This window comes from Oryctolagus cuniculus, chromosome 1 (genome assembly GCF_051225735.1).
Source record: "Oryctolagus cuniculus isolate XC-2025 breed Fujian yellow rabbit chromosome 1, ASM5122573v1, whole genome shotgun sequence".
Classification (NCBI taxonomy): Eukaryota; Metazoa; Chordata; class Mammalia; order Lagomorpha; family Leporidae; genus Oryctolagus; species Oryctolagus cuniculus.
Window position 1 is genome coordinate 114,663,579 of NC_142867.1, and position 16,739 is coordinate 114,680,317.

General features: G+C 45.7%; 1 long non-coding RNA gene across 6 annotated transcripts in view; it reads right to left on the bottom strand.

Annotated features, from left to right (window-relative positions):
- The window catches only part of LOC149128561 (uncharacterized), a 168,905-nt gene extending 153,762 nt beyond the window's left edge, over positions 1-15,143 (bottom strand). The window contains exons 1-2 of one of the 6 annotated variants that reach the window (XR_016235138.1): positions 1,267-2,704; positions 181-369 (exon numbers count right to left, since the gene is read on the bottom strand). This is a non-coding gene — a long non-coding RNA (uncharacterized LOC149128561). Of the gene's footprint in view, positions 1-180 lie in introns of all 6 variants that reach the window. The other 5 variants (XR_016235157.1, XR_016235165.1, XR_016235129.1 and 2 more) reach the window with 5 other exon arrangements.
- Positions 15,144-16,739: the final 1,596 nt, after the last annotated feature.

Sequence of the window (16,739 nt, forward strand, 5' to 3'; positions counted from 1 at the left end):
GGAAGTACAACTAGCACAAACGACTGAAAAGAAAACACGAAGCATGAAGCATCTCTTTCTCCCAGGGCAGGCATGCCACATGCAAAAAAATCAGAGAAATCGGCTTTTTCCAAGGAGAAGACCAAGAAGGAGGACTCGGAGGCTGCAAAAGTGTAAATGCGAAGAGCGTTTTGAACTCACCCATCCGAAGTGGAGCCGGGCTGCACAGCCTCCGGTGGCACCATCCCGAGCACGGGGGGAATGTGAGCGCGCAGCCGCGCGCTCGGCTGGGCGAGGTGTTTCCACAGGCACGGAGAGCAGGGGTGGGGAGGGAGAGGCGGGGGCAGGAAGCCATACACCGAATCTAAGACTGTAACTCTGTAGCTCATGCTTTGACGAGAGAGAGAAAAAAAGGCAGTTGGGTGGGAGTCGAGGGAGGGGCTGGGACTGATCACATTTGGAAAATATTCAGTTAAAATTTTTTAAATAAAAAAAAAGAGAGAGAGAAAAATCTCCCCAGAGCTGCTTTGTTAAAAAAAAAATTTTTTTTTTCTTCTTCTTCTTTCTTTAGCGTGCACGCTCCCAGTCCTGCAAAAGGGGCCCTCCTCTGCATCAGCTGCTTGGCCGAAACCAAGGCCAAATCACCCAGGGCGAGCACCAGGCTGTCATTTGGTAGACGCGGAGCGGGCAGGGGTGGCTGCGCTTCGGGAGCTACGGCCCCCACCTCCCGCTGCGGATCCTTTGAAGCCCTCGGCAGACATTTCGGAGGAATCCGGAGCACTATTCCCCTCCGTCGTCACAGACAGCCACTGCTCTGTACCTGAGAGGTGCTAGCGTGCCCCCTCCGACTGCAGGAGGCTGGACTTTCCTGTGCCGCCTTCAAAAATGCAACGGCAGGGAGGGGGAGCCGAGGGGAAGACGGCTCTTTAAATAAAAATTTTTTTTCTTCCTCTTTTCCTTTCTCTTTTTTTGGTCTTTTTTTTTTCCCCCAGGCCTGAGCAAGGTAGATGGCTGACTGCTTAAAGAGAATGACAAAGCAACCCTAGTGCAGAAGGCACTGGAGGGGGCCGCGGGTACTTGCGAGAAAAGCTAAATATATGTATCTGTTTTTTTAGAAATTTCCATAGGCAACTAAAAACAGCCAGAGCTCCAGGCCGTCCTCCTCCCCCCGCTGGAAAACAGAATCGTGCCAGCAAGACAGCTAAATTATGTCCTTTTTCCTCCTGTACAGTGCCTGTTTGGCAACCCCCCCGCCCCAACACCTTCAAGACAACTTTTTTTTCTCACCTCGGTAGGTTCTTCTCACGCACAATCCTCCGATCAGCTCGGGGTCTCTCCTTTTTCTCTACCTTCCCCTTGCCTTTTCGTCTCGGAAACGCTAGTCCGTCATCATCCCTAGATTCTCTCAATGTGTCTCTCGCTCCTTTCTTTTACTATTAAAAATAATACTAATAATGGCCCTTGCGACATAGCAGCGTGAAGTGGCTGCCTTTGAGAAAGCACATTTAATCTTTACTGGCTCCCCTTGGCTTCAGTGAAGAAGGAGAAGGCAAGGAAAAAAGGGGGTGGGGGGGAGAGCAAAAAAAGATTGTAAGGGAGGCTGCTGACGGACAGCAGGCGTCAGGCACAAATCAGCGACAAGTTGAATTCTCCTAGACCACAGTGCCCCCTTTCTTCTCGGCTCTCTCCCTGGGCTCCTGGAAAGCCAGAGTGTCTGGTTACAGGAGGCAACGGGTCTCCTTTTGCCAACCGTGGTGCAGATTCCTCGCATGCCTGCTGAAATCTCTGGCAGAATAAGGAATCGATATCCCCTTCTAATCACCTTTAGCTCTTCTATGGCTTCCCCCCTATTCTGAGAATCACTTGGCTCTGCTCGCCGCTCCCCCGCCCTGCCAGGCTCCTCCATACAAAGCTCGCAGCCTTGTCATTTCTCACTTCCTTCCATATCTTGGAGACAAGCCTCTCTTCTAATATCCTCTCGCGCTTGCTCCCTCGCTCTGTTTAGCGTGTCTCATCCCTGACTCCAAGCACCGGATGCACTAAAGCATCTCCCTGACTACTAATGAGACCAAAAATACCCCTGGCAGGTCAGAGGGAAGGCCAGGCATTGTATTATATACATAGGAAAAAATCCTCAGCCTGCTAGACCCCGAGACCAGGTATCACGTTTTCTAAAAGGAAAAGAAAAAAAGGGGGAGGGGGTGAAGAAGAGAGATCACAGTATAGTTCTCTGCCTAATTGTTTTGCATCCTGTGGGAATTTCAAACACACACACACACACAGACACACACACAGGTATGCATGCAGGTGATGCATGCAAACCCTGGTGAGTTTTCTTTATGAACAGAAAGTCAACAATGCCCAAACATTTCTTTGAAATCAAAATTTAGACAGATAAAAGAGCAATGAGTCATAGCCACATTTAAGATCCACAGACCCTCTGGGCATGTAATGACTACAATGCCAAAAGTCTCCTTGCCTTGCAGTGGCTAGGTTTCACTCATTGACTGTATTTGCAATCTGTACTAATTCACCGCTTATGTTCCCTTGGATTTTGAAAGGAACTCATCAGTCACTGCAGCTCATCCCACCTCTGCTTCCACTGCAGACATTTTTGTTGTTTCCTGAAGCATTTTCCTCCTCCAGGGTCCATCAGACACATATGTATTTCATTGATCAGCACAAAGTCTCTCGATAATGGTAAGTAACCTGTCAGATCTCTCTCTCTCTCTCTCTCTCTCTCTCTCACACACACACACACACACACACACACAAAGAGGCACTAGAAAAAAAAGAAAGCCATCCTGGGTTACTAGGGGAGTGTCTTCTATGGTTTCCGCTGGCACCCATGTTAAAAGCTCTCAACACAAGGTTGCTTGAGAGCAGGTGTCTCCCACAAATGAGGGTCTCTACTTATCTATTCACATAGTCTGCGCATGAGGGTCTCTACCTATCTGTACACATAGTGGGTATATTGCCATCTTAACCCAATTTTCTTGGTGCCAAGCATGCAGGAAATATGTGAGAAATAGGATGCGGGCTTCCGTAAATAGCAAGGAAGGTATCTGATGACACAGGTCTCCTCCAAGCCAGTGTTTTTGAAAGGTGGCGTCTTTGTGCTCAGTTCTGACATATATGGTGCTTTGTCTTTGCCTGTGAGACTGCAGAAGCACTGCTGGAGGCCCAGGAGCAGGGTAAGGAGATGCGCAGGCAACAAGATACAGAGAGGGGGGATAAGGAAGAGAAGGGAGGACAGCAGGGACAGTTGCCAGGAGTCGGTGACTGGGTTAGGATCTTCTGCAATTTCACTAACAGGGTGTTTGCACTTGACTGCTGGAGAAAAAGAAACATGCTATAATAATCATAAAGGGTGGAGCTGTCAAAAAAAAGTCTTTTGACTCACTGGGTGCCTCCCTGTAACACCAAAATGAATCATCCCTCACCAGAATCATCAATTGTCTTAGTGTACTTGGATGTGAAGCCTGGTTTACGAGAATCTTGTCACTGTACCCGTCTTCCACGAGGAAAAGCAAATAGAGAATGAGATTTCCCAAGACTCTCCTAAATCTCTCTGAATTTGCAACAATAGTTCAGCATGATTTAGACACGCTAAGCTAATTTATCCTTGTCTCCATTCACTCTGCTTACAGAGATACACAAATATCTGACTTCTCAAAGTTTTGCTATGAACACATCATTTTCTCTATACAACTCAGTGATGTCTTTGGAGGATACTTATTTCAAGCAGTTAACACCTGACCCCAATTTCTGTGGGTAATTAGTGAGCTAGATAACCACACAAACTGGGTAATTATTTGGTACCCAAGGGTACGCTAGAAGTGGGTAGTGGCATTGTTAACAAAAGCATATCTCTAATTGTTATATCCATGATGGGTGTTTTAAAAATACCAGCTACTCTATCGAGTGAACCATGATAGATAAGTGAACAATTTGGCTGTTCTTAGCATACACGTATGTATCGGCCAGCATAGTCAAGACTATTTACCCTCCTAGGATGGAGTGTGGTGAAAATGCGTTAGTTAACATCTGTAAGTCTCTCAGAAGAAGGAATATGCAAAAAGCTTCTCACAGCAGTCTTATTAATTATTATTATTATTAGTGCTATTATTACCTGAGCCAATCCCAGGGTGGGAGAAGCTGAGAGAAGAGATGCTATTGTCTGGTCTATGTCCTGGTTTAAAAATACGCTGAGCTCACAAACATAATGAGTTGATGATGGGGCGTAGTCTCCTACCTGACAGAGTCTAACCCAGGCTGTATGGGAACAGCACGATGGATGGCGTTTCGTCGGCAGCAGGCTCAGGTTGGATCTGACTGGCTGGGAGAGGGAGGAGCAGGAGGAAGGAGTCAGAGATGGGCCGGGAGGAAGCTGAATCAGCCCGACCACACCCTCCTTCAAAGTCTTTCTATCCTGCCTTTGAGGAGCGGCAGTGCACACAAAATGCCCCAAAGCAGACATTCTTGCAAGCTCTGGGACAAATCCTGCCTCTGACAATCCTCTAAGCAGTCACACAGTGTCTGTTCCGGAGCAGAAGCATCCGTACGAATTATTGTAACAAACGCAGATATGTTTGAAAATATTACAGTGTTGAGAATAGGCACACACAGATCAACCTCAGATATCTTTAACCTAGGATACGAGCAGGAATGGAGAAACACTTTTGCATTTAATTGCTTTCTGAATCACTCCCAGGAGGAGAAAGGGGTGCTATTTATTTTTGCTGGCAAAGAAAAGGGGTGGGGGGAGAAAGGATAGGGAAAAAAATACCCCATGCTTTCAGGGACCCTAATTCTGGAGAGCAACCAAGCCTTGAAAACAAACAACAACAAAAACTTACTGCTTTCTCTTTGAAGGTCCATCTCCTTGAGCCGGCTGTGTGGGTCTGGCTAGGGCAGGACAGACAGAGGCCCCCGGATCCACATCTTCAAGTAGGATCACCACATTTTTTCTTTCAAAGCAAGGTTGTCCTGGGGATTAACCCTAGGGTTCTGGGAGATGCAAGCATGCAGGAAGGGTGAAGGAAAATATGCAAAGATATTGTGTTCAAGCCCAGTTTCCGGCTTCTAGGGGATACGAAAGGGAAAGGACCCCCATTAGTCAGCCAACAGGTGCCACTGCAGAGATCTGCGCTGGAGGCCGGCCTCCAGGACACGTGTTTGTACTGTGATTGGAGGCCAAGGGAATGATGAGCACATTTTAAGAGTTTGGTAGCAGAGGGAAAATTTCTCTAAAAGCCACCCCAGCCAGGCTTCTGACCTGAAGCCCAGTGTTTGTCACCCCCTCTCTGAATTGAGAACTACAAAGGCTGACTGGCATTCTCCAACCCGCCCAGCTCCTTTCAAACCCACAGACTGTGCCAGACTGGCCCCACCTCCCACTGCAGCAAATTCTGTAGCCCCGCTCCATGCTGTGCTGGAAGGAGCCAGATTTCCCTTTCAATTGTCCTACCTGGCCATCCCCTCTGCCACCACCCCTGGCTCTTGGTTCCTGGCACGGTTTCAAAGGTTCAATCAATCACTTTCCCTTCCTCGTCAGAATTTTAAATGCCTCTAGTTCTCCCTTCCTCTATTTTTTTTTTTTTAGAGATGTAGCTCCTTTTAAAAAAAATTAAAAGGCAGAGAGAGAGAGACAAGGCATGAGACAGACACAGGGAGATCTTGCACCTGCTCTTTCACTCCCCTAATACCCAGAACAACCAGGGCAGTGCCAGGCAGAAGCCAGGAGTTGGGAACACAGTCTGAGTCTCTCAAGCAGGTGGCAGGGACCCAAGCACGTGAGCCATTATCTGTTGCCTCCCAGGATGTGCATTAGCAGGGAATGGAATTGAAAGCAGAGATGAGACTGGAACCTGGGAGCTCCAGTCAGGGGTACGGATGACCCAAGTGGTGTCAAAAGCTTTGCCAAATGCCCATTCCCCACCCCCCCCAGATTTTATCCTTTACAAACTAAAACATTTTTATTTCTTGCTTGACATTTTTTGCTGTGTTCTGTCTCACATGCTGAACTGAGAATCAAACCCAAAGTTAATTGCTAGCGTCTCTTTCTCTCCTTATCCGCCCTGCACCGCCCCCTGCATAAGCAAATCTGGCCACCCACTGCATCACCTAAGAGAGCTGAAGCCAGTACAGAACAGGTAGTGTGTGTATGTGTGTGTGTGTGTGTGTGTTTGTGTGTGTGTGTTTGTGTGTGTGTTTTAAATGGTCTGACAATATGAATGCAGCAAGAAAGGGTCTCAGGTGGAGGGGAGAACAGAAGAAAGGAACCTGGTATATTTGTGGATATTTAGGTAAAAGCAATGAAAGATAATCAAGGCAAGAATTCCGAGAAAAGTCATAGACACAGACACTTTGTCTCTCTCGAGCATCCGACTGAGCAGTGAAATCATAAGACCCTAAGATTATCTGATTGTCTGGAAAAGTACATATATACAGTCCTGTGAGAGGGATAGGCAGGGCACATGGCTCTGCAGCTAACAGCCGAATACAAACAGGCTTCCAGAGTGGGTTAGAAGAGGAAGACAAACTCCCGAAAGTCCTCTGCCCCCAGCCCTTGTCTGAGCAGGGTTGAACCTGCCCCTGCACCCCTCTTTGACTGCGTCAAGATTTCAGGCCCATTGCTGCTATCCTCCCCTTAAGACATGCATGGCCTGAACCCTACTGCTCCGGCATCAGTTCCTTCCACGTTGCGGTTCTGTTTCCTGCGACTCCTCCAAGGGCTAGCATTGGGGACCTTCTTTGTTCCAGACACAGATCATTTCCTGTTTAGTCCCTCAAATTTGCCTTTGAACACTAAGGTTCAGAAGAGTTAGAACTGCCCAGGTCATGAGTGGCACTGACGGGATTTGCACCCAGAACCCACTCCATAAGCATGGTCATAGCGTCATATTCTTTGACGCGTGTCATCGTGTAAATGAACACTCTGGACAGTGTTTCCCTGCAGTCTAGCTTAGTTTCTCCTCAGATGCGTTTCCCACAGCTTCTTTTACTTGTTCTCTCTGAGCCCTTAGTCATTCTTTCTGTTTGCCTATTTTATCCAGTATATAGTTACTGAGTCCCTGGCTCTACGTCAGGTATTGTGCTGGGCAGTCTAATTTCCTGAGCTAGAGGATAGAAAATGACGCCGTAGTGTTGCCACCATCGACCTCCTATGCTGTTCTCACCTCTGTATTCTAAGCCCGGAGAGAGAGGCTGTAACAGGGTCACCTCTGTATCCTCAGTACAACGCTTCACATCTGGTTCACAGCAGGAACTCGATCAATAGTTTTTGAATAAATTTCTATGCTAATATGGTTCCGATTGTGTGTTCTTGAGAGAGAAGAGTTCATGTCTAAATAACCCTTAGAAAAATGCTTGATAAAATGCCAATAAAAGTAGTATATAGGGGGCTGGCGCGGTGGCGCACTAGGTTAATCCTACCCCTGCGGTGCCAGCATCCCATTTGGGCTCCGGATTCTGTCCCGGTTGCCCCTCTTCCAGTCTAGCTCTCTGCTGTGGCCTGGGAGTGCAGTGGAGGATGGCCCAAGTGCTTGGGCTCTGCACCTGCATGGGAGACCAGGAGGAAGCACCTGGCTCCTGGCTTCGGATCGGCACAGCGCCGGCCATAGTGGCCATTTGGGTGGTGAACCAACAGAAGGAAGACCTTTCTCTCTGTCTCTCTCTCTCTCTCTCTCACTGTCTATAACTCTACCTGTCAAATAAATAAATAAATAAATCTTTAAAAAAAGTAGTATGTAATAAATGGTGACTTGTAGCCTTCTTTTCTAAGACTATAGTGTGGCTGGGGTCCCTTTCAGAGCCGTGTTTCTGGTGGTTGTGAAACAGAAACCTGGTGTCTGTTTCATTCATTCTAAAGACTCGGAAGCCACATGGTTCTGCCTGCAGCCAGTCAGCTTTCCCTGCTCTGTGGGTTAGGAAGCCTCGTCAAGTGATCAAGTGTCCAGGGTGGCGTGGTTGTGAGGGACTGTGCTGGGTGGCATTCGGGGAGGGAGAGCTCTTACACTTCAGAGTGTGAGTGTGAATCCAGATCTGAGAGAAGTGACTTAGCCCAGATGCCCTCATTTCAGAAAAAGAGGTTGAGAAGCAAGAAATGGTTCATGACCATATGACCTAAATGACGCCAGGGTTTCGTAACATGTATTCTGCAGAAAGATTAGACAATTCTTTATTTTGCCTAAGGAAAGAATATTGAAGTGTGGGTAATTGCTATCTGCAGCACGCTGGCCTCTATCCTATTGTTCACCTGCACAATTCCTATGTCTGGACAGAGGCGGCCAGGGGACTAGGACGGCCTGCATCCTGACCTTCTACGGGTGCTTACTCACAAGTGGAGTTTTGACACCATTGAGTCTCGCCACAAATGCATTATTATCTTTGCTAGGCTGGGGTCATATTAATTATATGAACCCAGAGCAGAGATCTAAAATGCATTCTGTGTGTGTGTGTGTGTGTGTGTGTGTGGTGGTGGTGGTGATTGGGGGGAGAGGCTGGAGATATTTCTCAAGGGTAACCACAGTCATTCTCCTCCAAGCATACATAAGATGTAGACTGTCTAAATCCCTCACTCACAGACTCCTCCCAGGGAGAGGGGGAAGGGGAAGCTTACTCGTGTATTGTTCCTTCAGCAAAGCCCTTTCGCTAAAGCATTGAGACCATACACCAGTAGGGGGCAGTGTTTGGTACAGGCAATCCTAGCTGAAGTGGTCTCCCAAGGAGTCAACAGGCAGAGTTTATACCCCAAATCCACACCAGCACCGTGTCAGGTTAAGCAATATTAGGCTAAATACTTGGATATTTTCTTAGTAACAGTTGTTTTGCAGGGCCAGTGCTGTGGCGTAATGGGTTAATGCCTGTGGCACCAGTATCCCATATGGTTGCCAGTTCGTGTCCCAACTGTTGTTCTTCTGACCCAGCTCTTTGCTAATGGCCTGGGAAAGCAGCAGACGATGGCCCGAGAGCTTGGGCCCCTGTACCCACGTGGGAGACCCGGAAGAAGCTCCTGGCTCCTGGCTTCAGATCAACCCAGTTCCATCCATTCTGGTCATGTGGGGAGTGAACCAGCAGATGGAAGACCTCTCCCCCTGTCTTTTGCTTTCATTAGCCTTTTAGAATATGAGATAAAATCAATAATTCTTCAGTGAACACACACACACACACACACACACACATATATATAATACTATTTATTGAAAGGAACATATGCAATAATTCTGTTGCCACCTTATGCCTCATTGGGTGAGTTTCAGAGAACTTTCCCTGGCTTGCAGCCGACTCCACCGAAAGGCTGGCACTCACATGATGGGCCCAAGTGGTTTGTGGAGCTCTCTGGAAGGCAGTCTGTGGTCCACTGAGTGCACTGGTCTCTGACTCTGCTAGTGTCTGGAAAGCAAATTTCAACAGCCTTTGGGGTCTAGGAAGGTGACAGAGAGAAGCTTGACTTTTGTATACTAGTAGATGAACACAGAGAGAGGGGTATAGCGATAAATAGAGAGAGGGATAGAAAGGGAGCCAATACCCTTCCAAAAGGTGAGATTACCTGAGCGCTAAGAGGACTGGGGCTGACTTATAAAGATGACAAGATGACATTCTTGGCTGAAGGATGCCATGTTAAGAGCCAAGTTCTATTTTGGTCTAGGTTCCCTGCCATTCGGTCATTAGGTTTAGGCTGGCAAGCAAGGCATATTTCTGCCCCTGGGATTTCTGAAAATTGAGGTTGCAAGGCCAAGAGCCCAGAGATGATATTCAACCAAAGATGGAGGTCAGGGACCTGGTCTGGAATCATTTGTGTATTTTTTTGAGTCTTCTACACACAGCCAGGAGGTTGTGGAGGACAGGGAAGAGGTGGGGGAAGGATAAAGCTTTGGAAGCCAAGAGCATTCTCATTTCAAGTCCCGTCTCATTGACACTGTGCTTTCTAGAGATATTCTGGCTGAGCAAATCTGTGGTTTTTAGGAGACCAGACCCTTTAATAGTACCCAACATCTCCAGATTGCTAAGCATTTTCCAACTTAGAGAGGTAAACAGGGCCATGACCCGGAGACAATGACAAGGAGAAATGAGATTACGAATTGGATATTGGGGGTTCCAAACTCTTTTCTAATACTGCCTCTCACTATTTCATTCATATTCGGAAAGTCAAGGCACATGATTCTTCACTTTCAGACTTTTCAGAAAGTTCAGTCTTTGGATTTTGAGAAAATTTTTAGCTCTTTAGATTCTAAAGGTTTAGGATAAGGAGAGGGAGAAGCAAATATTCTCCTATCATTACTGTTTCATAGTTGGGAACTGAGGCAGATAATGACTAAGTGGTTTTCCTAGGAAGGTTGTTAGAGCACCAGGAATAGAATCTAGGTCTCTCAACTCAGCCATGTTGGGGGAAAATGAACTAGTATGTATGAATTGCCTCAAATTCAAAGAGTGCATTTGTGTAATCACACCCCGTGCATCTTGGTTCCCCCATTAGTAAGGAATAACAGTACAGAGCTTCAGCTAGACGCTTTTAAATTCACTTTAGCATTTGTAAAATAGATGAGCTTGAAAAATGCTGAGTAGGCAGAATTCATAAAATTAAAAGAACATAGAAACCTATCTTGAGTCACGTTTTTTGGGTTCAAGGTGCAGAGGCAGTATCACAACTGGTGCTGAGATTAAAACAGGGAAGGATGAATAGGGAGTACTCTGGGGAGAAGCTGAAGAATATTTCAAAGGTGGAGACTGCTACCTCGCAGGTTTCACATTTGGCATATTTGACACTTCTCAAGGAGTTCTCCATGCTACAAATAGCAAAATGACATGAATACCACAGAGAACTGTGTCAGAGAGAGCCTGGTTTGACTCCTGGGGTCTGATGCTTCACCTTTCATGAATGCTATACTGCCTGCTCCAGTCCAGATCAGCACAGTGGAAACCAACTATAGTTTGCAACCAACCTGCCCTTCAAAATCTCAGGGAGTTAACTACATTGTTCTTTTTTTTTAATTCTGAAGTCTTAAATATTCACTACTATGCTATAGGACTATTACCTGCATTCTGGGGTGTCCAGTTTATGAGCCTGTTTGGCTCTGCATGGTATGCACATGCACTGCATGACGATATGCCATGCTGATTTTATTCTGATGATGCTTAGCCTGTGCCTGCCACATAGTAGGTGCTTTACAAATGATCATTTGTTCCGTGCTCCTCTGAGAATTTAATATAATCTAGGGTCATAGGGTACGGAGTACAGAACAATCAACTGATTAAACACAGACAAGAAATTTTTAATTGATGATATCCCTGTCCTATCATCAGCTCAGTTACCTAAAATCCACATCTTGAAATGGGTAGAAAATTGAAAACAGTTTTAAGGTTAGGAAACAGGAAAAGCATTTTGAAAATAAAGTAAAATCTGGCTGATGGTCAGATGCTGTTTAAAATGCTAACAGTGCTTTGGGCACTCCTGGTAAACATAAAGGGGTCCACCTATCAATGTCTTTTGAAAAAAGCAAAGAGGAAATGAATTCAAATACAAACAGAGGAAATTATTGGGAAACAGGATCTTCACACCCAGCTCTGTATCTACAGGTATCTCTGAGTCTGATGATTGCCTTTCTCAATGTCAGGAGAGCCAGTTGTGTTCAGAGAATTCGTAGAGATCTCATGAAATGCCTAAGGAATGGGCGTGGGCATGAGGCTGAGGGAAGAATCCTGCCTATTACTTCTGTTCCATTGAAAACAAAAGTCAGCAACATGTAAAATTGACGTCTCTGCCCTGATGAGCAGGAGGACAGGGGAGTAAAAGCAGCCCACCATCCAGTCTGCTCAGTCTCCTTTGACTCCTTTGGGTAAACTTGGTCTAGCCTTCATGGGTGTAAGTGTATCTTACACAGCACATGTGTAATTGAGACACCTCTCTGTATCTCTGAACCAGTATACAATGATGAGCACATAGTAAACTCTCAGTAATAGATAAACTGAATATAAACTGAGCGATGTCAACTTGAAGATGAAATACAAGAGCTATAAGATAAAGTGCAAATACAACTGAGTCCAAAATAAACAAGGAAAAGTGGGAGTTCAAGGAGATCCAGATTCTATGCTTGTTCTTAAGGGAGAGTAAGGGGCTAAGATAAGGCTGGAGCAACCATGATTCTTCCATCGTCCATGATGGACACTAAAGTTCAGCTGGCTGAGTTACCCACATGGAGTTGGAATCTGGCCCTGGAGAAACCAAAGGTTGACATCTTGCCTGGTCTGCTTACTTAAACTTCAGCTTCTATTTGCGGTTACAGTAGTCCCAAGACACATGACCCAATGGAAGGAATACAGAACTGAAAGTAAAGAGATATGGGTTCTCCGCATGGCTTTTCACAGTGACCTTGGGCAAGACTTTTAGCTCTCACATCATTGGCTTCCTCAACTACAAAATGAGATGCTTGAATCAGACGAACTCTCAAGTTCCTTCTGGGAAATTTTAGAATTGCATAGTCCTCACTGCACAGATTCCAACCCCGCCTAGATTCCATTTTCTTACAAGAATACATGTGTATGTATATACACATGTATAAAATAGATGCACATGTATATATTTTATATATAATACATGTATATATAATACATATTTTATATATATAGAGAGAGAGAGAGAGAGAGAAAGAGAGAGAGAGAGACATTGCATTGACAAAGTTCTTCCATCCATCCACTGGTTTACTCTGAAAATGCCCACAACAGTTACAGGGCCAGACTGAAGTCAGGAGCCCAAAACTCCATCTGGGTCTCCTTCATGGGTAGCAGGTACTCAAGTATCCACATAGTTGGGCCATCATCTGCTGCTTCCCCAGGCACATTAGCAGGGAACTGGGTCAGAAGTGGAGCAGCCAGGACTCGAATTAGTACTCCAACATGGGATGCCAGCATCCCAAGAAGAAGCTTAACCCACAGCACAACAATGTCAGGCTGAGTATTTTCTTAACAGTTGTGAAATAGATAGATTTTGGGTTTAGAAAGTAAGTACAAGAGTACTTCAAAAAGCTTGTGGACAAAAGAAATAAAAGATATCCAGATACAACAAGTTTTTGAAATACATTAATTTTTTTTATAACATGCATTGTCCATGAGCTTTTCAAAGCCCCGTCCCTGAATCCATGGATTTCAAAACTTCTTGCACCAAAGTAAACTCTTCTTTTTATTCCATTTTCCATGAGCTTTTTGAAGAACCCAGGTAGAGCATCTTAGCTGATGACAAAAACAATTTGGAGTCTGAATATAGAAAATGAGAGAAGAAAATGTGAAGAGTTTGAGTGTGATGGAATAAATTACAGTAGACTTGGTCATGAAAAGGGGCCACCATCTAGCTGACTATACAACCTCCTGATCCTTGAGAGCAAAGACATTGTCACAAAATTCTTAGGCAATGAGAATGGACAAGAAATATTTGTCCATGGGGAATAGAGAAGAATCATTCTTCCCATCTCATGAAAAGGGAAAACTGAAGTCCAGAAAGAATGAGTCACTCATGATCACATCATGCAGATGAGGTCAGGCCTGATACACAGGTATCCCTGCTCCCACCCAGTTGTGGTGTTCCAGTTTGTCAATGAAGAAATGTAGGTTTCTAATGGCTCTGGTGTCACATCCCAGTGAAATTGGATAGTGCCTGGACCAGTGTCACTCTTATGCTCTCTACTGAATTCAGGCCTGCTATAAAACACCTGCAGTGTTGACTGGTGGGAAAATGATTACACAACTGATCCTTGAGGGACTGTTTAGAATATTCTGGTCAAACACACTTCCACTGGCGTTGGATCAGGAAACTTGGCTTCCCATCCCTTAACTGCTGCATTAAAATTTGTAAAACTACTTGAAAGGCAGAGACCGCCAGCGCTGAGGCTCACGTGGCCAATCCTCTGCCTGCAGCACCAGCACCCTGGGTTCTAATCCCGGTTGGGGCACCGGATTCTGTCCCGGTTGCTCCTCTTCCAGTCCAGCTCTCTGCTGTGACCCAGGAAGGCAGTGGAGGATGGCCCAAGTGCTTGGACCCTGCACCTGCATGGGAGACCAGGAGGAAGCACCTGGATCCTGGCCATTTGGGGGTGAACCAACAGAAGGAAGACCTTTCTCTCTGTCTCTCTCTCTTTCACTGTCTAACTCTGCCTGTCAAAAATAAAAAAAAAGAAGAAAGGCAGAGAGTGAGAGAGAAAGAGAGAGAGAGAAGTGGGGAGACTATCTTGAATATCTTCCATCTGCTGGTTGACTCCCCAAATGCCCACCACAACCAGGGCTGGGCCATGAAGAAATGAGGGGCTGAAAACTCAATAGAGGTAACCCACAGGAGTGGCAAGGACCCAAGTCATTAAGCCATCATCTGCTGTCTCCTAGGGTTCTATACAAGCAGGAAGCTGGAATCAGAAGCAGAAGCAGGACTTGAACAAGGCATTCTGATCTGGTTTATGTCCCAGTGTCTTCAATGCTTGCTATGTCGAATACCTGGCCCCTGGTTTTCATTCTTTCTTCTGTCACTTTAGGCTTTTGAACATCAAACCCTTCTTTTCTATTTTTTTAAAGATGTATTTAATTTATTTGAAAGGCAGAGTTACAGAACAGAGAGAAAGAGAGGGGGGAGGAGGGGGAGGGGGAGGGGGAGGGAGAAAGAATTTTCCATCTGCTGATTCAGTCCCCAAATGGCCACAATGGCTGGGGCTGGAGCTGGGCTGGGCCAAACCAGGGTCCAGGAACGCCATCCAGGTCTCCATGTGGGTAACAGGGGCTCCAGTACTTGGGCTGTCTTCCACTGCTTTCCCAAGAGCACTAGCAGGGAGATGGATCAAAAGTGTAGCCGCTGAAACTCCAAGTGGTGCCCATATGTGATGCCAGTACCACAGGCATCAGCTTAACCTGCTGTGGCACAATGCTGGCCCCACTTTTATTATGATTATTTTTTGAAAGGCAGAGAAAAAGAGAGAGAAACTGATATCCAATCCCCATCCCTGGCTCACCTCCCCAGTGTCTACAATAGCCAGGCCTGGGTCCGGCTGAAGCCAGGATCCAGAAACTCAATTGAGGTCTCTCTTGTGGGTTGCAAGGACCAAACCACTTTATGAGTCAAAAACCCATAAAAGAAATTTATACACGTAAATTGGCTTCAGATGAATATATGCAAAATATTAGAAGAGTTTTTGTCTAGGATTATTAATTATTTCCAGATGCTATTATCTAGTTTAAAAATGTGCACATATCTGCATATATTTTAAAAAACATATACATATGTCAATATCCACACTTCTATTATTTTTGGAAGATCTCAATACATATGTGGATATATGTGTTCTTGCATCTATGTGACATGCCTGTACATATGTACATGAAGCATGCGCATCCATGTCTCCTCTAGGCTAGCGGGGAGCTCTGCTTTGAAATCAACTCCCGCTCTCGTGGACTTGATATACAGCCAAGCAAGCCATCCTGGATTGACATAGCTCCCTCTTGGGAAAAGTCACAGAGTGGCTCTATCGATTTCCCTTTACCCTGCTCCACATCCCTCTGCTGAAATGCCTTAACTCTTAAATGCGAAAGCAGTAGAAAACGAAAAATAAAAACGAAGAGCTTTGCTTCTTTAGGCCTGCGGTGATTTTCTTGGGTTTTTCTTATTTTCTGGAGTATAGAAAGTGAAGATCAGGGTATCTGTGGAGGGTTTCCTAAGGTTTTCAGGCAACTGATTTCTGATGTTGAAGTCTATGGCTCACACCCAGGACTGGACACATTCTCACATGTCTAGTTTTCCCCTCCTTCTGGTATGACATTGTCAGGCATCTTTGAAAACCATCAAGAGATTTTGGCCAATATTCCCCCTGAGGTCTCCAGGACCACACCTAACACACAGGAATGTATGGAAGGGGTGTTTCTCATCATATTTTCCACAACAAAGAGCAAAAGTAAGATTGAGTTTAAAAAAAATTTTTTTAACTTGGGGTCGCCACTGTGGTGCAGTGGATTATAGCCCTGGCTTAGAGTGCCAGCATCCCAAATGGGCTCTGGTTCAAGTCCCAGCTGCTCCATTTCCTATCCAGCTCCCTGCTAATGCACCTGAGAAAGCAGAGAAAGATGGCCCAAATCCTTGGAACCCTGCACCCATGTGGGGGACCCAGAAGAAGTTCCTGGTTCCTGGCTTTGGATTGGCCCAGCTCTGGCCATTGCAGCCATGTGGGGAGTGATTCAGCAGATGGAAGACCTCTCTCTCTCTGTCTCTACCTCTCTCTGTAACTCTGCCTTTCAAATACATAGAAAAAATTCACTTATTTTTATTTATTTGGGAGAGATAGATAGATAGAGAGAGAGATAGAGAGAGAGAGAGAGAGAGAGGCAGAGAACACATATCTTCTGGCTCACTCCCCAAATCTCTGTGAGGCCAGACTTGGCCAGGCCAAAGCCAGGAGCTAGAAACTCAGTCCAGGTGTCCCATATGGGTGGCAGGGACTCAGTTACTTGAGACATCACCTTCCTTCTCCCAGGGTACTCCTTAGCAGGAAGCTGGAGTCAGGAGCAGAGCTGGCACTCCAGCTCAGGCCCTGTGATAGCAGGTGCAGGTACCATAGGCACAAGGCCAACTGCCCACCCCTTAAGGGTGCTTTTCTTTACTTACAATGGCTTCAAGATCATACATGCAATTTGAGATTTTCTTTGAAATGCAAAAAGAAAGTTTTCCTGGCAGTTTCTTTCTAACTTGAGATTTTATGATTACTGAGGAAGAATAAGCCAGAGACTCATTC